Consider the following 26,122-nt stretch of genomic DNA (forward strand, 5'->3'; position numbering starts at 1 on the left):
TCCCCTTTATTGCCTCAGGAGGCTGGAGAGCCACTGTTTCCTTTAATCCCAGCCAATGCCATCTGCAAACACTGACAGTCACACAGCGACTCCATCGTTGTCTCACTATCAAAGCCGTGGCGCTATCAAAGGCTGGACGGGGCGTAATCACAGCAGCCGCTCGGCAGATTGAACCCCGTTTGATTTGACTTAGTGCACACAAATAAAGGATAATATCGGTGTCATTTAGGCTGCTTCCTCCGACTTATTGACTGGCAGCGGTTGCATGTAGAGATCCACAGTTGGGGGTCTGGTGAGCAATGTCTGCTTCAGAATTGGTTTATGTGTGTGTTTTTGTGCCTGTGTGAGTAAAGAAGGCATGCACAATAAAATCCATGCATGGAGGAGCAAATCTTCCCTTCCTCCCATCCATTTATGCTACTGAAAACACAGACATACACAAAAAAAAGCACATAGGCACAAACACATACACGTTCACACTCTCTTGCTCTCTTTTCCGAGGCCCTGTGTTTGTTTGGTAACAACACAGGGAGGGAGGGGGGAATCCCCAGACTCCTATTTCCTCTCTGATTCTCCTCTCTAGCCATCTCTCGGCAGACGCCAGTGGCTAATTAGCAGAATGGCGATCTGCTAATTGTGTTAATTTACAACATTTTAGCCAAGGGGAGTCTAACAGAGGCTGGCAAGCCTGTCACCCTCCCAAGCAGGGAACGCCTCAGACAAAGAGCTGAGCGGAGGATAGTTTTGTATTAGCTGGGAGGCTCCTTTAATATTGAGAATATATTAAGTGGAAGCAGCGCTATAAAAGGGCAGCATTTCAAGGAGAAAATTACAAGTCAAGAAAACTGGACAAAATGAGAGAATGAGGCTTGAGGACATGTATTTGGTTTCACAGCAATCCTTCAAAAGCAGTCTCATTTGTATACAGTATTATATTGTTTTATGTGCTTTCATTTTTGCATAAAATCCATTGTAATCAATTGCACGGAAACAACAAAGGATGTTGCTGAATATGGCAGTACTATCTAATAACAGGCAGCCACATTTTCTTTATTCTATTATCTCTAGTACAATATCGCAACACAATATGAACCAAAAATGATCATAAATAAATAACATTAATGAACTGCTGTCTTGTGGAAGCAGATGAAATCAAACTGTTTTTAAGGGATTTTAAATTTGGGTAGTTTTCAGACATGCAGGCTCAGGCTACATGTTTGATCTGCAGCCAGAAGCAAAAAGCTGGTTTGGCAGTGAACATGAGCTCTCTATTATTTCCACATTAGCACGTCAGCATTAATAGATAATGTAAAGCCTCGCTGAAGAAAGTGAGGAGAAAGTGGAAGACAAGTGGCAAAGGCTCTGAGCCAGACCCAGCCGTGTCTTCAGCCATCAGTATATGCCTTCTGTGGCTAATCCCCCCCCTCCACATCTGTTTCAGGAGCTACAGTCACAGCACAACATCTTTTCACAGTGTCTGGACTTGGAGATTTGCAAAGGCCCACTATGAAAGTGCCTCATCGAAGCTGAGGTCAATCTACCGTGTGTCTCCTGATTCTGCTGCAGAAATCCACCTTCACATGTCATTTAATGGGGCATTCAGCAACCTCCCATTCAGTAATCTAATCACTGACCACCACTGGTGATCAAGGCATGACAACAATGTCATCAAGTGTCTGACCTTGGCCTGTCACTAACATAATGATGAAGTCACATGTTTATAGTGCAGACCATGCAGACACAGACTAGCCTCAGCTAAAGGCAAATTTACTGCTTTCCCTGAATGTATGAACTGAAATTTTGGTAATTCAGTTCACTACCCCATGTAAATGAGGTGGTGGTTAAAACCAGTCATGATGCAGAGAATAGGCAGCTAGTCCTGTTATAATGTAACTGGCCTTGCTTAACAATGCTATCAATTTGGCTTGGTGGCTCATTAAATCACGTTTTAATGTTCTCATTAATAACTTAAATCACAATATACTATAAGAGTAAACAATTATGAGCTATGAACTTAAGAACTTGGAAAAAATACTGAAAATAAAGTCAAAATGGCGTGAAAGATTTTCACAAGATGCTGTCCAAAGGCCGAGCATCTCCTTTTTTGCCAATGCCAGTGATTTTATAACCTTATAACCTTTTACATCCCTTTTTTTTTTTTACATTTTCTACTGTTTCTGTGTGCTAATTTAGCATTATGGGACTGTAAAAATTCCATTTAATCTCCTGTTAAAGAAATCTGTCAATGCAGTGAAGTCCTCAGTGACATGCAGTCAGGCAACAATTTTGAAGTCAGTGACTGCATCGTGCAGTAAGGTTCCTTCTAGACAATTACCAGTTGATTTTGAAAACAGAAAGCTGCACTGCATTGCAAACAAGCGGACAATATTGTGACGAGTTAAGACAGATGCGTCTTTGCACTGTCATGATGGATTGGCCTGTTTAGGCTTCATTTAAAGCGCCAGGCTCTGGTTCGGCTTGTCAGTGCAGGGATGCGTGCAGAGAAATGGATGGAGAGAGAAATAAGAAGAAGTGAGGATGGAGAATGGGGGGGGGGGGAGCGGGTAGAGAGGAGGCAAGCTCTTGGCGGGGTGGCGGGGGGGAGGTCGGCTTCGGGGGGGCAGAAAAACAAACTAAAACGAGCCTTGTGAATCGCACACAGTCTTCTCTCCATATAGTTTGACACTCCATCAAACTCTGATATGTCCTCCATTTAAAGAAACATGAATCTTTCTAATTCCATCATTAATAAAGATAACATATATAAAAGAGTGTGTCAGGCTCCATCAGGGCTTTCATCTCTTCTATAATGAGGTTAATGCAGAGACGCAGTGATTACCCCAGCAATGCAAATGAAGGCCAAATGATAACTTGCACTATTTAAATAAGGTAATAGCGATTACTCTACGTTATTCAAATGAGGACAGATGCTTTGAACTGAGCGCTTTGAACTCGCTGCTCCTTCCCCAAAACATATGAAAGAGACGGAGGAGGATTGACTTTGGAATCATTCAGTGTGTATCCTCTAATTCAATGTGATGTAAACCAAGGGCAACGAGCAAAGCAAAGTCACTTAATGTGGCGGTGCGGGATGGGCGGGGTCAGCTGGGAAAAATGTTCAAGGTAGCCTGACTTCCTCCACTCCTTTACTCACTTTGAAAGTCACTGAAAGGTCCTTGAATTGTCAGTGAAAAACAAGGAATCAAAACTGATGCATGAAAAATTGATCAAAATCAACACATATATGCGTTACAGTGTTTCTCTTTGACTGTTCATTAAAAACTTCCATCTATTCTGAATGCCACCCATTCATTTCCAAAACTGTTCAAGGCCACTTTGCTTATTTAAAATATGAAAGGAAATTCTGCTACTTGTGGAGACCAATTTGCCAGAGCTTTAATTTTGAAATAAGTGTGTTTTGGCTGCAATAACCTTCATCAGTTTTACATGTAAAGACCAAGCAGTTAAAACCAGATTTTCCTAAAGAGTAGCAGACATCTTTCCATTCATTCTCCTTTTTTTTTCTGACGGTAGCACTTCGATGGAGCAGCAAGCCTGCAGCACATCCCTTATTTGATTTTCTCTACAATCTTTCAAGGGTTTTAAGGCCTGAGGGAAATTTGCAACGCATTTGTATGGACACATGCAGTAAAGAGTGCAAGCGGAAAAAAAAAAAAAAAAAGGAAAGCAAGAGACGTGTGTTTGTGTTGCAGAGAGAAGGAGGGAGGGAGAGAGATCGTGCACTCAGCTGAAACAACATCCAACAGGAATCTTCTCCATCTTCTGAAGCATCAAGTCTGCCAGCGCTTTTTTTTTTCCTCCTCCAGCCTCCACATAGAGAAGCCTAATCATTCTCATTACACTCGGCGTCCATCTGCATCAACAGAGCTGCCTATTACTGTGCGTGTGTGTATGTGCAGTAAACAGCTCTTTAGAGAGAGCTAATGAGCTCTTTTAAGTCTGTCCGCTGTGTGATGCTGCAAGCGGGGTGTCAGAGCAAACTGCCCATTTTGGTAACGTCATAATTAAGCCGCATGTATTTGTGTGTGGAAAAGAGATGCCGGCACACATGTCAACGCTGACATGACTGCGCACACACACACACATACACAATCCGAGACAAGGCGTACAAATTTGAGCCCTTCTTTGTCTATCTAACTTAAAAAGACACCGAAGACATTCAAAAACAAACGATCATGTCATATTTTTTATAAAGATCGGTTTCAGTGCTTCTGATTGAGCGCTGGAGGAGCAGAAGGAGCAGAGGGAGCTGCATGACAAGCGATAACTTCATCAAGAGAGACCTGTTTTCACACACCACTGGGGAAATCTAACCAGTTATTCAAATCCTTATCAAATACACCAGAGGGCATCTTTTAACCTCTAAATCACTGCACGTGTTCGCACAAAAAAAAAAAAAACAGAATACGAGTAGCTATTGTTTTACGAGTGTGTGTGTGTATTCTCCCGCGCACAGGCCGTGTGTGTGTTTGACAACCTCCGGACCACCTTGTTAATGAGTCCAGCACACTGTGACTAAGCCACGGGCTACGCTGTATTGGCACACAACCTACAGTAGAGAGTCAAATAATGTGATTAGGTCCTCCAAAAGGCAATTAATTATGAAATTAGTCATGAGCTGGTGTCACACACACACACACACACGCACACACACACACACAATCAAAACAGTCTCTCTGTGTTTCTGAGCTCATCCCCTCTTCAGAGCAACAACTGTGGGCCAAAAAGTAAGAACATTTTTAAAAACTGAATTATTAACAACCTTTATTTGTTTAGAGTCGAGTCAAAATGACATAAAACGATTAAAAAAAGACGTATGTGTGTTAGCCGATCAACTAAATTCCTCTTCCACCCCCTGTGACAGACAAAACTGTTCAAGTCAGACTTTTCCTCTGAAAATAACCAACAATCCACGTCTTTGAAGCCGGCGACTCAGGCTCAGCCACAGCTTACCATTACAACAACTAGTCTGTTGACGACAACAACAACAACAACAGATAAGGGAGTAAACAGAGCGAGTTCAAAGTCTAGACGGCGAGCAGTGACCGGGAGAGATGAGCTGTCACTAACTCAAAGACAGCAAAAAGGGAAGGGGGGGAGGGTTGCTGTAAAGATGACAGCTCGGAGCTGCGATATAAGGAAATTTGACAAATGACAGCATCTTTTAAAAAAATCAAATATTCATTGTAATCTGTGATCTTTGACCCTGTGATGCGTTCACGCAGCTCCGACCATCAAACTTTGAAATCATTGTCTTTATGGAGCAGATTTGGAGTAGAAACAGAGATCGAGCTTTGAGAAACAGGCCTTGTTGTGCAATGGGAATGTAAAAATATTAGGGTGTATTTAATGATGACTCTAAATTTAGCTCACACGAGAAATCTGACTTAAGTGCGATAAATCTCTTACTAAATTCCACAGGCGTATCATCACCGCCCCTGCCAGCCAGTATCAGATCTTCCTTAGAGCTGTATAAATTGACACTGTCTAAATTTCCTTTTACTAGACAGACTATTGAATGGGTGGGTTAAATGGGTAGGGCGCAGTTAAACAAATGCTCCGGATCAAGGAAATTGTGCGTGGCTTCTTTTGTCATTCAGAGAGGAAATTGAGAGATATTTGGCGGGGGCTTGGAGCCGCTAACGCATGGCATTCATCTATAATGCACTCGGCCTGTCCGTCAGCTACTCCATTTCCTGTGACTAGCGCAGCGTGCCTAATCACCCGGCTCGACGCGGGGTTCCTTCCTCTAAGAAAGCCCTGCACACACACACACACACACACACACACACACACACACACACACACACACACAGGCAAGACTGAAGGCAGACACATGCAGGACACACAAACAAATAGAAACATCAGGCCCGCCGAGGAAAACAGATTATTCTTATGTGGTGAACAAAACATCTGTAAAGACTCTCGCCACCCCTGTGCCGGGAAAGATCCACACACACACACACACACACACACACACACACACACACACGTCGTCAGAGGGTGAAAAAAAGGACATACGTGACACATCTGTCAAGTGACTTTGAAAATGACGTTGGAGCTACTGAGTTTTTTTTCCTTGCTGTTTCATTTTTATCATCGGATATGTGCAATTAGTAAGCCATTTATTCACTTACACTTTATGAACGGTTTAGTCAGTCTTATTACTGCTATAAATTCTAAACATTAACAGTTAATTACCTTTATAAAGACACACAACCTATAAAACATTAATAAAGTAAGGGTGCAGAACTTCACTCATCATTTATTAACCCTTATTACTGCCTTTATTATAGGATTATAAGTTCTTACCAGTAGCTTACTATTGAAAATCATTTATTAATTCATATTACTGATCGACAAATACACTAACATTAAGGAACACAGCTTAATAGACATACATCCATTAGCAACTGAGTTGTTACTAATGAATTTATTAAGTCAATGATTATTTAAGTCATATTGCTGATCTGCTGTACAAATCACTGATGATTAATGAAAGAAAAACCAGTAACATCAGTAACAACTTATAAACATTTCATACGGGCAGTCTTTAAGGGTTTGTATGTGTCAAATGTTGATACTAATGTTTAATAAATTATTTAATACATCTTTAAGGTGTACACTTCACATTGTAGTTTAATAGAGAGACATACAGCTCATACGGACAGACGAGGCCAAGTCGGCGTAGCTTGACAAACTGACTCTGCGCACTTCCTAAGGCACGTAAAAAAGTGAATAAGTTGGGAGATTGACATCCTCCTGGTGTCGATTAAACGCACACTGTCCACGCCACGGCCTTTGTCAGGAGACACGAGCAGCCTCGCATCTACATCAGCATTCAAACAAACAGCTCTGAGGCTGCTGCTTCCACCTGAGGTGCAGTCAGCGGGCTCTTTCAGAGTGGCCCCGGGGTTAACATGGGGCCACATGCTATCAATACTCCTTTGACGCTCGGATCCATACCTGTGAACCACCACCACTTTGTTTACCTGTGTGTTCAGTAATTAAAATAGATTTCTGAGAGGAGGCCTAATCCTTTTAGAAATGACATTGATCCTGCTACCAATGCAGAGTGCTGTGGTGTAACTTCACTGTTTTTTTTTTCCTCTTCTACACCCTTTTCATACAAGCAGTGATGAGGACGCTCTCCCTCTTTCCTCTTCGGTGGAAACTTTGGAAAGTCCTCGATATGAAGGACGTCATTTAGGGCCAGGCGAGGAGGGAGGGGTGGGGGTGGGGGGCCACAGTAGAGGGATGGCAGGTGGAGATAATAGAGAGGAAGCCTCTAACCTCGTCTAAAGCTGTCTGTCTTCGTAAATAAAATGAGATAATTATTGAGTGAACAACATTATACGCCGACGACACACTCTTTCTTCTACCCCCCTCCTGCCGGCGCAGTTGTAAATCTCAACAAACACGGTGCTTTTGGACATTAAGTGCTCACTAAGCACAGTGGATGCATCATATTTCAAGAGCAGGCGTTGTGTGGGTGAGGAGCTGGGGAAAATGGAGTGTAATGGTTATCCATTATCTTATACGGCAACGGCGGCGATGATCATTTTCAAGTGACTCATTTCTGGAAGTACCTATCTATTGGCCACTTCGAGAGAAGACTTTGATGGCTAATCCAAAACAACTATTCAGAGGTCATTTACTGCAGCAGCGCGGAGACACTCTGCACAAGAGAACGCTCCAGCCTCCCTCATTATTCAAATACAATCCTCAGGAAGATCCACATCACAAACAGCGGCGCCGCAGCCCCAGAGTGGGCGATTACCTACACAGCATACTCTGGTCCAGAGTGGAAACATTAACAATGCATCAACAAATGAATATATCACAATCCAAGTAAGAATTTGAAAGCGCACAAGAGATATTTGTCATGGGAATTAAATAGTGATACGGAAAGCATATTAACATATCAATGATCCCACTTATGGAAAAGCTTGGTGGTCAATAATATCCAGATACTAGTCGTGTCTGTGAGAGAACTTTTATATCATTCAATCATATTATATTATTCTGCAGAGGTAAATGTATTTTCAGAAGTGTAGGTGCGATGTTTGTTTGTGTGTGGTCTCGGCTCCACATGAATGGTTACTTAACACCACACTGATTTCCCCTCAGCAGTTAGAGAAAAACCAGCCGATGCTCAATGATGCATCACTGTGTTTGTTGCCGCCAGGCTGTGTGTATGTGTGCGCATATGTCTGTTTGTCTGTGTGTGTGTGTGTGTATGTGTGTGTGCGCGCGTGTTATCGTCGCTGGCACGTAGACAGACAGCCCAGGAGTGACTGCTGGAGTGTCACCATCTGTGGATGCATTATGTCTGTCTGCACTGTGCTGTGTGTGTCTCAGTGTGTGCGTGTGTGTGTGTGTGTGGGTGGTTTGGATGGGGGAGGGGGGGAGGTGGTGGGGTGGGGGTGCACTCAGTCAGGCAGGAGACTGGACCACAGCTCCATAGTTTGCTACTTCTGACAACAGCAGGCCAACTCAGTGCCAAATACTAACTACACTGCAAAAACTGCCAATTTTAACAAGGTGACAACATTCCAGATTCAAAATAATTCAAATCTTAAAATATTTTCTTTTCTCCAAAACAAGTAGCAGTCATGCCAAATGCTGAGAAAATTGTAATTTACTACATTCATTTTAAAGTCTTTCTTGAAACAAGACAAATCCCCCTGATTCATACTGACAAAATAATATTTTTAACTGTCATTTCATCACCAGGGCTAATAAATAAAAGCACAATTTTAAAGCATCCACTGTGTTAAAGGGCTCGTTAAGTTGAGTTTTTGCAGTGTATGAATCACTTGGCAAGCACGTGAGATTAGAGTTCACCAGCAGTTGGTGGAGATTAACGCCTGCCGTGAGTGGTGCACGTGCGAGGGTGTGTGTGCATGTGTGCGTGCGCGGCTGTGGGGTGTGTGTGTGGATTACTGAAGAAGCCCTGGCTGGGATAACCTCTACCCCCAGCCTGTGAACTTGCAGGATCCTTCACCGTGCATGTTTGAAGTGTCAAATCCTGCACACTTCATATAGATTCTGGCAAGATCTGCCAACTCACGCCTTCTCTCACTGTGTCCCAATAAAAAGGGAAAAACAGGAACTCTCTCGGACTGTTTTTAAACTGTTTTATATCATTTTGACTTTATAGCTATAATGTCCCTCATAGAATTAAGTCAGAAGGGAGGGAGATTAAAGGTCATGGTTTTATCTGTATAAAAAAAGTCATCTAATTACACAATAATTTGTCCTAATCACTGCTAACAAAGACTTGGGAGTGAACTCATTTATCCTACTGTCACACACTTGGCTTTGTATACAGGATGTTGTGGCTGACAGGCTAGGTGAGAGGGGAACGGGAGGACATGTCACTTAAGGTCACGGAGTTGGATTCAAACTCTCCTGTTCTCTACTATGAGCTCCAGCCCACACCGAGTCATCGGGAGGCCACAACAGGCCGCTGAGCTCGTCCTGCGGCTGCTTCCTCCCCATCTGAACTCACATGTACTGTATATCTGGAGCTCCGGGCGTCAGAGGGAACGAGTGCTGAGGCACGACAGCAGCACATGCACATTTCAAGCAGGTATATAGACACGAGTCGGTGAAGCCTGCGCGCCTCTGTAAATCCACTGTGGCTCGCATTATGCTGGAATTCACACAGGTTGTCTAAACAGTCAAACAGCGGATCAATGCGCCCATCGATCGGTGGCATTGAGACTGAACTGGTCGTGTCGAGGGGGCAGGAGATTCTCACTAGAGCTCTCTGCAGGCTGCCGGCTAGAGGACGCACATACACACACACACACACACACAAACACACGCTTAAAAAGTGTGGTATAAGCACACACACAAACACACACAGCACATACATACAGTATATATACAGACTGCACAGCCGAGGAGCTGGTGTGGTATAAACAACAAAAATTTGTGAACACATGCATTCAGATTTGTGTTCTCTTTCTCTACCCACTCAAACAGAAACTCGGGCCTCTTTGGGACACAAACTACCTCCACACCAACACAACGGCATCATCTCATATGAGCAGATTCAGGTCCTGTCTGTTCAAGTCAGAGCAGTCTGCCAGCAGTTTGTCTCAAAGTGAGGGCATCCAGTCAGCTTCAGCAGCTGAATATCAAGCTGGCTGCCGCCGCGTCTCCTCGCGCTCAACTGACACAGTCGATAGCTCTGCATTATTCATGGGGACGGCGGGGGCCGATGAGATGGCCTCTCACTGAGGGCTGGATTTCAACAGTCCCAAACTTTACAGGGGCTGGCGGACGCGTGACACCTTCAACAACTGCTTATCGTCAGCGAAAATGACAACGTGAGGCACAAGAAAGGGCACGCAACTTCAAATGGGATGCTCGGGGAGGAATTTGTAAGCAAATTCAAAGGCAAATTTGTAGGTTTTGAATGAGACTGTAAGTCTGACATGATAGCTTGAAGACAAACAAGTGTTGGTGCCTTTTAAAGAAAATGTAACAGAGCTAAAATAGCCCCAGTCTGAAAAATAAAGTACATACTGATGACTCTCCTGTCAGCTCCTCTTGTTTTTTTATCAAATCAATAAACACGGATCACAAAGTTAACATGCAAACCTGAAGCGTCTCTTTGCGCTAATAAAAAGAAGACAAATCATAATTTCAAATGTTGCTCATCCGTGTTTGCTGATTTCCATTACACAGACTAAAGACATCAATTAGCTAAACTGCGTCCGTTCAAAAAAAAAAACAGAGAAAAAAAACAAGGAAGAAAAAAGACAGTTATTTGGAGTAAATCAAACAAGACGCAAAGAGAACCAGAGGCAATAAAAGACGTCAGGCTGCTTGATATCAGATCTCGGAGGAGAAATTTGATGGGCACCGATGAGCAGAAGGCATCTCAGGAGAATTGGACAGAGGAGAGATTTAATGTGATCATAGGGGACGCTCATCTTTCAGGGAACGGGGTAATAATGAGCAATCAATAACGTCCTTAACAGAGTTAGAGCGAGTGGCTGACAGCAGATGTAAGGCTCCGGCTAACAGGCTACGTCTGATCTCACATTACCACACTGGATCTGGGTCTAACATGCATGCACGCACGTGTACACGCACAACGGCGGTGTGTACGGTGTACGCACATGCGTGGACACCAGCATATGGACCAACAAGCACCAACATATGGACGTACATACACATTCTCTCTCCTTTCCTTTTCTGTATGCCTGTTTTTCTCAGTCACCCACACACACACACACAAACACATACACACTCTCTCCTCAGGTGACATCCACCAGCATCGTGTCATTGTCTATCGATCAATAGCTGTAATCACATTCACAGGCGATGAACACGGTAGTAGGCTCTGCACTGTGAACACAGGCTTTCTCAGTTTATCCACCGACTGCTGATTTCACGGGGCTAAAACGACAACCACCGCTGGCAGATTCTATCGGCTGTATTTGCGAGGCAATAAAAAAAAAAAAACATACAGTATTTACTTATGAAGTGAATAAAGCTCTGTACTCTGCCTGCTGCTGTCGAGGCCACTTAAGCCCAGCTGCCATCCAGACTCAGGGTCTCAGTGTGGTTATGTCTGAAAAGGCCGTACAACTTGTCACATTCTGATCACTGCTAACAATAAAGGGGAGCTGTGCTGCTTTATGTCACATAAACAGTATCAAGCCTTCCTGTAATGATTTTAATGCCCTGCATTTATTATAGGCCAAAAACACTGCTAAACAGATGAATAATAATTATCACTCTCGAATGTGAGGGTCACTTTTTATTTGAATTGTCATTTGAACATGGGATAGAAAATGTAATTCTCATATATTATCTAATTAAATTTGTATTTTTTGTGTATAAGCACAATAAATCGTGCCTTGTGCTCCAGTTTACTTTCCATCCAACCCATTAAATGATTAAAGATGGAAAAATTGGGGATGAGGCTGTTTCTGACGTTGTAAAACTTTGCTTGTCACTAGCAGAGGAACCGTTAGCAGCTAGGTGGGTTGCTTTCAACTTAATTTTAACAAATCATGTATTCATTTGAATTTGTTCAAATTAAATTATGCAAAATATCTAAATAAAGACCAATTGAAAATAATACTAATATTCAGTCATATTCTATGCAGAATGCAATTTTGTGTTTAGCAGACATGAAATCAAAGTTATTTTAGTTATTGATGAGTATGTTGATCAGTAATGTGCCCAGTTTACTTGATTATTTTCAGTCATAGCTGCACTCAGGAAAGGAGCTCAGAATGCAGGCCATTTCCAAGCAATTGTTTGGTCTATAAAAGATCAGAAAACAGTGAATCAAGTCTGTCCAGTGTTTTGTTTTGTCTGACCAACAGTCCGAAACCTAATGATATTCAATTTAGCATCACAGAAGACAGCTGATTGATTACGATTGATATTCTGTTCTGATATTCTATTGGTTAACCCATTAATAGTCTGTGTTTCAGTTCTGATGAGATTCTAAATTTTTGTCTTTATTGGTTTCACGTTCTCAGATGTCACGACTACGACCAGCAGACGTCATTTCACCTATTTTTTTGTCTTGCATTGGTCCGAGTACCAGTTCAGTTCATTCATCTGCTTCCATTACAATACTGCTGACGAAAAAAACGTGAAATGCTTCATAAAAATCTGGACATTCCAGTCAGTGCTGAACTAGAAATGACCTGGTTGTAATATGTACAGTGGATGTCAACTCTAAATGTAATACATGACCCTTTTTACTTTGACAACCCTGCATCTTCGACCAAACCTCTTCCACCAGAAATAGCCTTCACTAGGCGAATAGATTGACACAATTTTTGTATGTTGTAAGGTTAAAGTGTACAGCACATCCTTCCAGGAAAGCATTCTCTGGCATCTCTACTCAAAGCCTCTGAAGCTGTGAAGCAAACAGAATATGAGATATTTAATACCTCTCTGTTCACTATTCTGCATTTTCCCTCCAGTTCTGTCTGATCTGGAGTGCGAAAGACCAGGACCTTGATAACAGTGTGGATGTGTATGTTTGTGTGTGTGTTGCCAACTTAATGTACTTTCACATATTTTCATGGCAATATTTCTCACAGCAGCAGCAGTTAGAAAGTCTTGTTTTCACTCGTACTAAATAAATAATTGCAGCTTTATTACTGTAGGGTGCAGCTCCAACCCTGAGGCAAACACAGGATATGTGCTTGTTTGTCATGTGGATTGAAAACCAATGTACTCCGTCGCCAAAAGACAAATGAAACATTTCCTATGCAGACAGATGGGACTCTCCACTTCGTTTCTGTGATGCTTCATCACATAATTGAAGAGCAAAGTGCTACAGAAATGTATAAGAAGCAGAGATATAAGGTAGATGATCGGGCAGAGAAGTGAAAGAACAGTGAAAAGGCTGCGTTTCAGCAGCAAATAAAGGACGTGAAGTATTTATTGAAGAGATGAGCGGCGACATGAGCTAAAGAGAGACTCTGATGTCCTGTTGGAAGGGGAATGTCATTCCACCACTGAGGTCCCAGGAGGGAGACGAGTCAAGGCCGAGGAACGAAGGGCCGACAGGACAGCCAGAAATTCAGGCCGTGGCGTTTTCATTTTTGGAAAGCTGTCATGATACAGTAATTTTCTGCAAAATGAAACCTTTCAGCGAGGCCTTTTTATGCCCATTGTTGCACTAAAACTTCACACCTGCCTGTTTCTCACATACACAGACAGCAGCAGTGCAGCACCTGAGAAACAGATTGGCGTTAAGTCTATAGATGGTTTCACTTTGTAAACAGTATCATGCTGTTGCGGATGCTCCAGCCCCTGTCAGCAACTTGTACTAACAGCTGACCAGATGTGTCCGAGGGTTTCAGTGTCTCCTAGCAACAGTAAAACGTTCTGGCCCTGCGGGCAAATATGAAACCACAACACAGATTTCTATACTGTGTCATTTCTGCTGGTTTGCTGCCATATAGTGCAGCCTGTAAATTCAACTTTAATCACTAAAAATCATGAGCAGATTCTGTGATTAGTCTGTGCATGTGACACTGCATTGGGCCCAGATATCCCAACGCCATCTCCCCCGGCTCAATCACAGATTTTGGCTTTAGCGCCGCCGCTCATCAGGTTGTTAGCTGCGCCGAAGCGCTCAGACGTGGCTACGGGCCTCTTATCTTATCAGTCAATCGGCAACAGCACGCAGGAAATGAGACACACAACAGTGATACTGCCAACAACACTCATCTGTCAAGACACGGTGGCTCAATTACCATACTGTAGCACAAAGACTCGCACAAAACAGGATGCGAGGCACAGCGGTGAAGTGGATAAATTGAATTGTTGACGTTATACAAGCTAAGTCATTAGTCGCGTCCATATAGGGAAACCAAAAGCTCGGAGGAAAGAGAGGACGGAGGTGTTGTTTTATTTGGTGTAGCTGTGCAAAAGAGGAAGTGGTAAACTTCTAGCAGCCCGGACATAAATCTGCATTTTTCTAATCATGAGAGTGTGTGTTTGTTTCTGATGCAGCCCCCTCATATTACTGTACTTGTTTGCTGCCTCTGTCTGGAGATAGACAGAAAAAAAAGAGAGGGGGGAGGAAATATATAGAGAGAAAGATAGAGACAGAAACAGAATGGGAAACAGATATACTGAGAGAGAAACAAAGACTGAGACAAACACATACAGAGAGAGATGGAGGAAGAGAGACACAGACAGAGATATAGAGAGAGAGATGGGGAGGGATGCTGGATGTGTGTACTGCATCCCAAGGGATCACTTACTCAGTATAGACACAGTACTGGAGGACAGAACACAGCAAGGGTTCATTGGCCAAAATCTCTCCTCTTTACACACACATACACACACACAATCCCTCCAAGCAATATTCCTGTAAGCACTCGTCCGCTGAGAATAACCGCATTGACTGAAGTGGAGTCAATGTACGAGGACGATAGAATGAGGGGAGGAGGAAAAAAATAAAACGGAGGGATCAGGAAGGAAGCAGGAGGAGGAGGAGTGTCCACCTGGCCAGTGTCCAGGGGAATTAAACAGTCTGTTTACCGCTTTCAGCGCCTCAGCAGCGCCATGTTAGCCTAATGGCACGGACATGAAGCCAATTGATTTGTGGACCAATAGACCTGTCCCACAGCACAGGCAGATTACCTAGATCACTGGCTCTGCATCGAGTAGACATCGCTTCTCATTCGCGCCCCACAGGCAGCGGAATGTGAACAGGGTTTAATGTGTGTCTGCGCGTGTGTGGGCATGCTCACATATATGTACACGTGTCCCCAGGATTAGATCATTAAACAAGGGGCCAGTTTATGTCTGCAGGGTTGATTCCCAACTTGCATATTGTCAGTGTCAATTGAAAACTCCATTTGGCCTCATTTATTATATTTTTTGAGTGGTTATATAAGCTCCACTATGGTTTAAGGTACCATGGGTTGGGTGGTAATTCAGTATGATAGAGTGACAGATTTAGATGGGGTGGTAATGCTGCAACAGGATCATAGTGTGGTACTGTTTTACAAAATCCTCGTCCCACATTAATACACCTTAGCAGGTTGTAATTAAAACTGTCAAAATTGGTTAAAGATCTGGTTTGTGAAGACATGTTTTTTTCTGACTAACATGATTGTGACTTAAATTTTAATAATTAATTTGATAGAATCTGACTAAATAATGCAGTTACATTTTGCATGTATTAATGTAGCAGCTGTATATGTGATCTTTCTCAAAAATACTTGATTTTGATCAGGAAGCAACATGGCAAAAGTGACATTAAATTTATGATAACAGCTGGCAAAAAATGCTGCTTAAGTTAGCATAAGCAGCTAAAGGGCAGAGCTTTCAACAATATCGTTGCGTTACGAGCTACTTCCCATCTCTACCTGCTGGAGGTCTGAATTACAAGACTTTTATGTGACTCAGCCCCAGAGTCCAAGTAATTGTAATTAAAAATTGACAAAATAAATTAAAAATTCAGTTTGATACACTTTTAAAAAAAAATCATTTTACATGTAATTTTGTTTAAATTTGCCATACTGTCATACTGGAAAGTACTACTATTAATATCATTATATCAATTTTAGCCCAGCCCTAATGGACCCCTCTCAAAACCAAATTTGATTAACTAAGAAAAAATGTATGATGGTCCAGCTAAAAGCTAAATTTGTTGTCTCTGTTCCAGTGAAGCTGACATTTAAGACATATGAAGTCTGCAGCAATATGTCCATACAGTATATATCTGATGTCAAAATGAGGAGGCAGGGGAGTTTAGCATTTGTAATATTTTCCCAGATGGATACACGCTGCACATTTGCGGCATTAACGGTGCATAATGTTCCAAATTGAATGTTACAGCCAAATAAAAAAAAACCTTGCTGCGGGACAATGAAAGACCACACACACTTGAAACTACAGTTGTCCATGTGTACGGCCGAGGAGTGAGAATAATTCCACATTCTCCACAGTTTTCACTCATGTCAGTGTCCGAGCTGATAAGCATGAAAATCCATTTATCTACAAAGGAACTGTACGGTCCATATTGGACAATGTCTCTTTCATGGTCCCTTGCAGGCCCTTTCTAGTCCACAAAGCCGCCCAACTGACTCCACCACGTCTGTAATAGGCCACATTCATTTGATATAGACACATCAAGGGAGATATTGCAGCGGTTTTGCCGTGCATCAAGAGAAGTGGAGCCGGTTCACAGAAGCAGCAATATGCTCTGAACATAAAAGAACAATAGACGCGAGGCAGATGCAGTTGGGCCAAGAAAAAAAAAAAAATACAGTGGACACAGTGCAGGCCCGGACATGAACACCAAACATGAATGCATGGACGGAAAACCACATGGAGACACTGCGAGGCTCACTGTCATTATCATTCAGCCTTTTTGAGATCAGGAGATCCAGAATTAGGCCTCTGAGGAGGAAGAGGAGGAGGGGGATGAGGAGGAGGAGCTGTCAGATTACAGATTAGAAGGTGGGGAAGAGGTGGGATTAAACATGCGGACTAGATGGTAGCCCGACTAATGCAGCTCACAGCTCGACTAAGGGCGTTGTCAGATTTAGTCCTGTGGATTATACTGTGGTTAGTCCATTGACAGGGAAATGTTTAAAAGAAAAACGATGCTCCTGGAGATTCTTATTGAAACACTTTCCACGGTGGTCAGTGTTATTCATTGCTCAACTAATCCATATTTGTGTAAATGAGGTGCGCGGAGCTTTACAACACAAGGCAGACAAGAAAACCTTAGAGACTCTGGTATTAACAATGATGCTACGTCTTAACCACCCTCTGGCTAATGCAGCTAATGAATGAGAAAGTGCTAGCAGGCTAACGGCTCTAATTCTCCTTCACAGGCTATCATGTTGCAGCCCAGAGACAGATCAATACCATTTGCTCAACACACAGGAGGCCTGGGAATCTATAAAAGGGCTTTTATTGAGTAATTAAACACCCATTACTGTCCCATGCAGCCAAACAATAAATTTGATCAGCCTCTCAAGCACAGATCCAGCCGTGATTAATACTCAGTGCATGCATGACATAAAAGACCACAATGACATTTTGTTAAGTCCTGTCTTAGACCCTCTGACGGTGTGGGGACAGGAGTTCGGCTGCTTACAGCGGCAGTTTCAAGGTTGTTTAGTTCGGCCGGACCTTAAGAGAGCTCGGTGTGGAACGGCCACATACCGTCTACCCCCGCTGGCCTGGGATCGAATCCCACCAGCACCTGCTGTCCTCAGGCCGTCTAATGTTGCTGATGAGCTTCAGAGACTGCTCAGTCAAAAATCTCTAAGTGATATCTCAGATCTTCTTATATTTGCACTTTAAACTGTAATCTAAAGTGTGACAGTACAGTTAAGTTACTACTGAACATGGCATCAATATGTGTAGATGTCATTTTTATCAAATTCTAAAAAGTATTGAAGTGGAACTGGGCTTAAAATCCATATGAGTAACTGCTGGGGCTGTTGTAAGAGGAAATACATTAAATATCAGCCTAAACTACTTTAATCACTGAATTTAGCATTATAAGCAACACACACACAGCGAGGACATGCAGGAGTGTTGAAGTAAACTGTTATACACCATATACTGTATGTATATATAAAAAAGCAGATCTTTGTTTGAACTTTGTTAAAATGGCACACAGTAACACAGACTTTGCAAGTTGCAAAATTAATTTGACTTTTAAAAGCGCATTATTAGACTGACATTCTGTGCAGAATAGTAAAGAGGGTCTGATGCTCGTATGAAGGAAAAATTAACATGCAAACACTGTGAGGACTATTTTCATAAATACATCTATTCTTACAAAAACAACTAATATGAATAAAACCTTCTCAGCAACGTGGGATTGCTGTAATGTCAGGCTTGTATCGGTCTTTGCTTTACTATTCACCCTTTTCACTTACTGAAGGCTTGACTGTTTTATTTTTTTTCCAATTTCCCAACGTCCTTTTCTACATTCGCACAATTCAAAAACCTGTTACAATCCCATCCTTGTTGGAGAATATTTAGCGTTGTTGAGCCAACAATATGGCATCTGGGTGATTCTCCTAAATATGAATGGCCCATTCACAGGACTCAATGGAGTCGCTTGGCAATGGCCCTTCTTCCCCTCCCTCCTCCATACTCAAAACAATATTCAGCGCAGCAGTCTTGGCACTTTTCCCCGAAATCAACAAAAGAGGAACTCGAAGCTGTCCCTGAAACCCTCAAAGCATTAAGCCTCTGTGAGATGCAAGTACTTGGCACAAGCAAAGCGATTTGACGACAATGGGCAAATCATACAGTGCTTTGTGAGATTTAGGGGATACAATAGCACTCCGTTTCCAAAGCACACATTAGTAAGCATGTCATTGGGACCCCCTGGGGGATTTGAGCAGCCTAGAGGATTGTGTAGTGAAGAGGATAAATATATGTTACTGGGCAAGAAGATGGACCACTGCCAATGACTCCCTCCTTCGCACAACATACTGCGGATTATGAGTGTGTGGAATACATTAATAGATTAATTTTCTGAACACACAAACTAACCCACAAGCTGAACCCATTTGGCTTGTTAAGCGTATACATTGCAACACGTCCAAAATCAATTTACAACATTTAACAGAGCTCAAGAGGTGCACATGAGGAGAGATTCTTGCCTGACAAAAAATGAGCCCCTGCCATGGAAATAAAACAAAAAATACTTGTTAGAAATGTGCGGTGCTTGCAGCCATGCTGACCTCTGAGTGCTAAACAAAACCAGCAACGGACAAGCAGACACCCACTCAAAAGTCAATACCATGCGTGCCTCCTCTTCCTCTTGTATGGTTAATGCATGATGCCAGGTAGGGGAGACAGACGGAGAGTAGGATCTCATTATACGCTGCATGCTATCATTAGCTATCTACCACATGTGTCCATCCTGCCAACAGAGTTGTACAAGCAACACCCTAATGCTCTCGCCTGCTTCCAGTGGGGAAACTTGGCCCGCGCACACACACACACACACACACACACACACGGTACAAGCATGCACTCTCGTAATCACAGGTAAGCATACAAACACCTTCCATCCCCAGGAGGGCTGCTTACATGAACATGCACAAGTTTTAAGTCATTTTTCAAGCAAAAATAACAACGATTCTCTGGTTCCAGCTTCTCTGAATGATTGTAAACTGAATATATTTGGGGTTTGGACTATTTGATCTGTTTGGACTCTTGGAAATTGGACTGTATTCCTAATTTGGGGCAGGTTTATCACAAGTATTAACGAGTAAATCTGTATTTGCAGCCCTAATTCTGGGCATGACCACATACACAAATGACCAGAAATGAGTGATTAATGAATGGATCAACAGAAAAATAATTTTAGGAATCGATTTGTCGTTTCGGTCATTTATGGAGCAAAAATACGGTTTCTCAGGCTCCAGTATCTCTGTCATCTATGATAGTAAGTTGGGTATCTTTGGGTTTGGACTAATGACTTGGGTTAATGGTGATAATTGTTAGTTGCAGCTCTAGAATAGACGCTGCAAAATTTGAGGCTGTGTAGCGATAGCTGCTTTTGCTTTTGCTCCCAGTTTGTGCCCATCTCCCAGAGGCCACAGGCAGCTCGGTGATGCTGTGCCACACGCCCAGCCACTCAACATCCTTTGTGTCCATCCCCTGGCAGTCTGCCAAGCTCAAACACACACACACACACACACCCACACACACACACACACAAAATTCTCCCTTGCACCCAAAGAGCCATTGTTCATTAACGCGCACGCACACCTTTGCTGCCTTGCAGACAAAAGTGTCCGACTTCCTCGCGGCTCGCACAAGATGCCTCGCTAATCAAGACGTTCAAACTGTGCTGCAGACGGAGGGTGGGGGGCGGCGGGGAGGTGAGGTGTGTGTGTGTGTGTATGTGTGTGCGTGGGGGGGGGCGGCGGCAGCAGACGGCCACTATCTAGCCAAGGCTCGCTGTTAACAAAATCAGATCATCCAGCCAGAGCCAGAGAGAGAAGAGCAGTGGCGGCAAGAGATTACAGTCAGATCCTTCCTCTCTCCTAGCTGTCATTTTCTTTGGCCTGTGTAAAAAAAAAAAGGCTCTCGTCTGCGTCCTCCATCGTCAGGCCAAATGATTGGCGAGCTCCTGCGCATATCAATGCACAATTTAACTTAAGACTTCCATGGCAATAACCTAATTAGAAACGGCGCCTTCTCATTTGAAGGCACAATGTAAAGGATAAGCTGTACGCCGCCATGTCTATTGAGGTCTAATGGTGCGGAATATTCCAAAGTGGAAAGATTTTTTTCCTTTTTTAATAAGTCCTTAGCATATTTAACGCATGCTGAATGTTTTAATATCTGCCAGAGAATCCGGGCCATGGGTGGTGGAGATTGCTGGTTAAGAGTAAAGGGAGGTGAGCGAGGGTCTGCTTAAAATTCAGAAAAGGGGGCAGCGGATTGCAAAGAAGGTAGGAGGGAGGAAAAAAAATCCACAGCTTTGATTTGATTAAAACCTATGAAAATGACGCATTACATAAACTAAAGAAACTTCAAACATTTTGGGGGGATTCAGAGTTCAAAGACAGCGAGATAATGCTTTTAATGCTGGAATTAACATGGAAATGAATTTAGCAGAGTGTCTCTTCAAGGATGGAAAATAAGAGGTTTGGAAATTTGGTGACACTGATCTTAGATCAGTTTTGGCTGTAGTGGCTCAAATGGTCGTCAGCTGTTATTGAGACCTGACCTGACCACGGATCTGCCTCTGAATACTTGTTTTCATCTCTTTTTACACCATGACTTCAAATTGAAGTCTTGTCTTACATTTTTAACTTAAACTGCCATGAGATCATCTGAAATGCCCTCAGGATTTCTCATTCAGCGCTTAACTTTCGAGATTTTTTACACAGCAGTTCAGTAGAATCACATCCTGAGCATCTGTTAGAATACAAGAGACTGATCGAAGCCCTGATCTTTCATGTGTTTGTGTGTTACTGTGATACATATGAGCATTACCTTGGTATTAAGCACCACAGGTTACAGCAGGGCCCGCAGTACTGAGCTGTATGTGTTATTCCACGCCTGAGTCAGTCTTGTGTGGATACCCCTCGCCTTAAGTACACCCATCAGATTCTGACTGGATAATAACCAGTCAGCACTGGGAGAGAGACGTGAGGGCACAATGAATATAATTTGAAGTGTGTGAGGGCGCACGGTTTCTGTGTATGTGTGTGTGTGTGTATATGAGAAAAGGTCGACTTCAATTGCAACATGAGGGAAAAAAATCCATCAATCGCCAACTGTCAGTCAAAGCAACACTGGACCCCCCCCGCCTTAAAAAAAACCTCAATCCCAAAATCCCCATTTGACAGGAAAAAAAATGCAGCCAGTGTACCAACACTGAAGGAGAGGAGTGGGGAGGAGGAGGAGGACTGAGTGGATCATGGTGTCAAGGATTTTAAGGAATTGGCATCCACTCATCTACGGAGGAACGCGTCTCGGGCAGCGGCGCTACCGACAGCTGCCTGCCGTCTCTGGGAGAGGAACTTAGATCAGCGAGGAGGGGCTGTCAGCGAGCATGCAGGGAAACACACAAAGACTACACAGCCTTCGCTACAGTTAGCTGACACACAGCCCCGGCACTGTCTTCTGGGACGGAGAGGGAGAGAGAGAGAGGAGGAGAGAAAGACAGGGAGAGTGAGCGAGGAGGGAAAATAAGTGGACAAAGAGTGAAATAGATGAGAGAGCAAGGAGACAAGACAGGCTGACGCACTGTCGAGCAAACGTGGAGAGGAGAGGAGCAGGGGGGGAGAAAGATGAGAAGACAGGGAGTGGAGAGAGAGAGAGAGATGGAGAGAGTGAAACAGACAGACAGGTCCGAGAGGGATTTGTTCTATTTGCATGCGCCGGGCTCCCATGGGGTCCAGCTCCGCTCGGCGAGCCGAGAGCACAAAAGATAACACTTAACATATTTGCTAAAAGATGACAACCCTGGCTGGATCTCGTTTGAAGAGGCCCTTTGTCAGGACGTGCAGACAGGAGAAATCCACTGATATGGATGTAGCGGAGACTAACAAATGTCTGTGTGTGTGTGTGTGTGTGTGTGTGTGTGTGTGTGAGAGTGTGTGTGTCTAAAAAGCACAATATTTCCCCACATTGCCTTACATCTGGCAGGAGTCCCACGGGGCGGGCTAGATCGCACGTCGGTGGCTCTGGGACGGTAAAACAGCTTTTAATGGTAAACATTACAGACTGATAGAAAGTGTCAGGATAATTTATTTATACGGTCCCACTGGGAGTAGCTTAGCCACCCTCGCAGCTCACCAGCTCTCTCTATTCATTTGAAGGAAAAGTCCGTATTTAGATAAATAAAGGCAGAGTAAAGGGGTCCCTGTTTGTATAGCACTTTTTCTTCTATTCCTATTATCTCTCCTCTCTCTGTCCCTATTAGCTGTATCGGGGGCTGCCGGAGATGTGAGGCGATATGTTATGTGTATAATGAGGGGGATTATTGCTACTGTCACTGCAACACGCACACACAGAGGATGCAGAGGGACGGATCTTAAGACGGGAACTGTAGCAAACAAATACACTTAGAGGAATAAACAAACTGCTGAGTATCTACATTATTTACATTACACACAAACAGACACGCGCATGGTCACGTCTGGGCTTCCTCGACTTCCACACACACACGCACACACACAAACTTGCAATTCAGAAACTCCTGGCCCCCATCAGTCCCTTATCTGGAATACCAGAGTTCATTCTCTTATTTAACACAAATAAAGCAAGTTAACAATTTATTGAGGCATCCTCGCCTGATAAAATCATGTCCACAAATCTGAATCACAAGGGCAAACAGAAGTCGGTCAATTAGTATTAAAGTCAAATGAAAAAGCTGCAGAAAATTTACAAATTTATATGTCAGTTTGAAATAAGTGCCTACCTGTGTGGCTTTACCGTGTCATTTTATATCATTTCAACACCCAAGCTTCAAAAAGAAGCATTATTATTATTCTAAGGCCTATATTTTCATTACAGTTAAAGTTTGACAATACGGACACACACACACACACACACACCAACAAACACTAAAACGTTTACAAGTGAATGCCGCGTGACTCAAAGCAACACACACAAAAACACACACACAAGTGCATCAGCAGGAGAGAGAAGGAAACAGCAGATGACATGAAGCAAATAACTCAGTGTGTGTGAGAGTGAGGAGAGAGAGAGAGAGAGATCAAAGGTGAAAGGTTGAGTCCTCACTAATAACTGCTGTGAAAAAGCGAGAATGTGCAGCCGTGGAAGTGTGTACAGAAAGCACTTTGTGGTTCCCAACGTGATTATTCATTAGAAAACTATCCGCTGCCGTTCTCACTTGCAACAGGGTGGGATGGCTATTTTCAATTCCAACAATCTGCCATTGTTCTGCGTGAATGTAGAACACATTTCCTGCAGCGGCAGAAACAGCTCATATTAATCTTCTTTTTTTTTATTATTAAAAAATACCTGAAATTTGAATGAACTTCTGCATGCGGAGGGCAGAATATATAAGTTGTGCTCCCAGTCTGTCATCAACGCTGTGTGTTCCTGTTAATGATGCGTAATTCTCCCACATCATCATGTTAGTAATTATCAGAGAATTCACCTTTAATGTGCTTAAGCATGAAATATGAGTTTGACTAATAAATAAACCCTGATTATCAATATGCAGTTTGTGCTGATGAGGCCTCCAATAACATGCAGCTACACCCACGTGCCACTTGCTTCACATTGTTTTAATCAAAAGAAAACTCTGCACTTAGTTGTGTTAGTGTGTTAGTGTGTGTGTGTTTGAACACAAATGATCCAAACATTCATCATTCATATTCATCTGCAGGTTTGGTTACTTAAAAAGTTGAAGAACAAAATTCCTGCAGCAGATTTTGATATCTAAAAAAATTCTAATTAGGGCTGCAAATGCAGAAATGCTACATTTTAAATGTGGCACACTAATTATATTAATTACTTGCTGGTGTGATGTGGCTGTTGTGTGTGTTCTGACTGTGTGACACACGCTGCATTAGTGTGATAAACAGGGAAAATAAAGCCAAGCATGGCAGCTACAATTTTAGAGATTTATCTCATAAAAACAAATTAATGCACAATTTGAAATCAAGCTGAAGGTGTGAACACACACACACACACACATAAAATATGAAAATGTTTCCTATTTTTGCAGATAAATACACTCTCCTTCACCAGCTGCTGAAACTCAGCAGTGCATTTTCACACCTTGTAACACATTCACAAAAAAAAGGCTAAAGAAGTGCACAAGTTGATGGAAAAATCCACCTACCATAGACGCTGCTGCTGCTGATCATCTCGTGCTGGAACAGGGAGAGGAAGAGGGGGAGGAAGAGGAGAAGAGGTGCATTAATTTGTGGAGAGAAAAAAGCGGAAAGGATTCCCCCTCTGCCAATAAAAAAGAAGAAAAAAAAAACCTTTACATTACACACACTTTTTTTGTTTGTCTCTCTGGTCCAGCAGTGCTCGGGTTTCACGCCGAGTGGAAGGTGGGCCCTTCAAGTCTTGGAGCAACTCAATAGGAGAGGCATCTAACCTACATGCATCTCATTAGAAAGTGGAGCCCGGGATGACAGAGACAAATCAACTGGTGCAGCTCGGCGATGTCGACTCAAGTTAAACGTGCTGATAAAAACGCCCTGAAACGTCCCAGCTCTGAGAGGAAACACGCCGCGGTGACATTGGATCCGCTCCCGGCACGCGTGCATAGGGCAACTTGTTGTGACCGTAGCGCCGCAGCCGCCGGATCGAGGTTGGAGAAGCCTCCGTTGTGCATGCAAGTTGTGTATTTTTCCCTATTGGGGGGGTTGGGGGGGGGGAGTGGCGCACAGTCGACACAGACACAGGGACCCTGTAGTGCAGCCTGCGTGTCCGTGCCTCTGCGATTTCACCGTGGCGCAGGTGCGCTCCTTGAAGATCACATTAAAAAAAAAAGACGCACACAGCGATTGACGCGCAGGTATCGTTTGCAAACGGGGAAACTTGTTAAACGACAAAGTGCACATGCATTATTCCGAGATAAAGGGCGCACAGGCTGAGCCGCTCTCCGCTGCAGACGCGCTGCTGCCTGGAGAGCCTGTCTGCTCTGACCACTCTGACTAACTGCAGACGCAGCGGATCCCCAGACTATCCTTCCCTTCCTTACCTGCTTTTTTTTTTTCTTCTTTGCGACAGGTCGACCTCTCACGTGGGGGGGGTTAGGGTCGCATCGATCCCGGGGAGGGGTTCTGCTGATGAACGGGGCGCCGAGGTTAAGCCGGGTTGCGTGCGAGCTGAAACCATCCCAAGTTAACGCAGGAAACACTGACCACAGCCACTGCCATGTTGGAATTTCACCAGCCCTGAACAGCTGCTTCTCACACTGACCAGTACGCTCCCTACTGCGCATGCGCTCAAAGGGGTAAAGAGAGAGGGGGGGTTAAAAAAAATCCTCAATTCCAATTATTGCCCATAAGGTTATTATTGGCGCCTAGTTTGTATGGTGGTGGAGGGGAGTGCACATGGTGAAGAAAGAAGGAGAAACTGAAACAAACAGAAAAGAGCT

At 43.4% G+C, this 26,122-nt stretch overlaps 1 pseudogene; it reads right to left on the minus strand.

Annotated features, from left to right (window-relative positions):
- Nucleotides 1–25,860, minus strand: part of LOC139223861 (fidgetin-like) — a 29,145-nt pseudogene extending 3,285 nt beyond the window's left edge.
- Nucleotides 25,861–26,122: the final 262 nt, after the last annotated feature.

This window comes from Pempheris klunzingeri, chromosome 24 (assembly GCF_042242105.1).
Source record: "Pempheris klunzingeri isolate RE-2024b chromosome 24, fPemKlu1.hap1, whole genome shotgun sequence".
NCBI lineage: Eukaryota > Metazoa > Chordata > Actinopteri > Acropomatiformes > Pempheridae > Pempheris > Pempheris klunzingeri.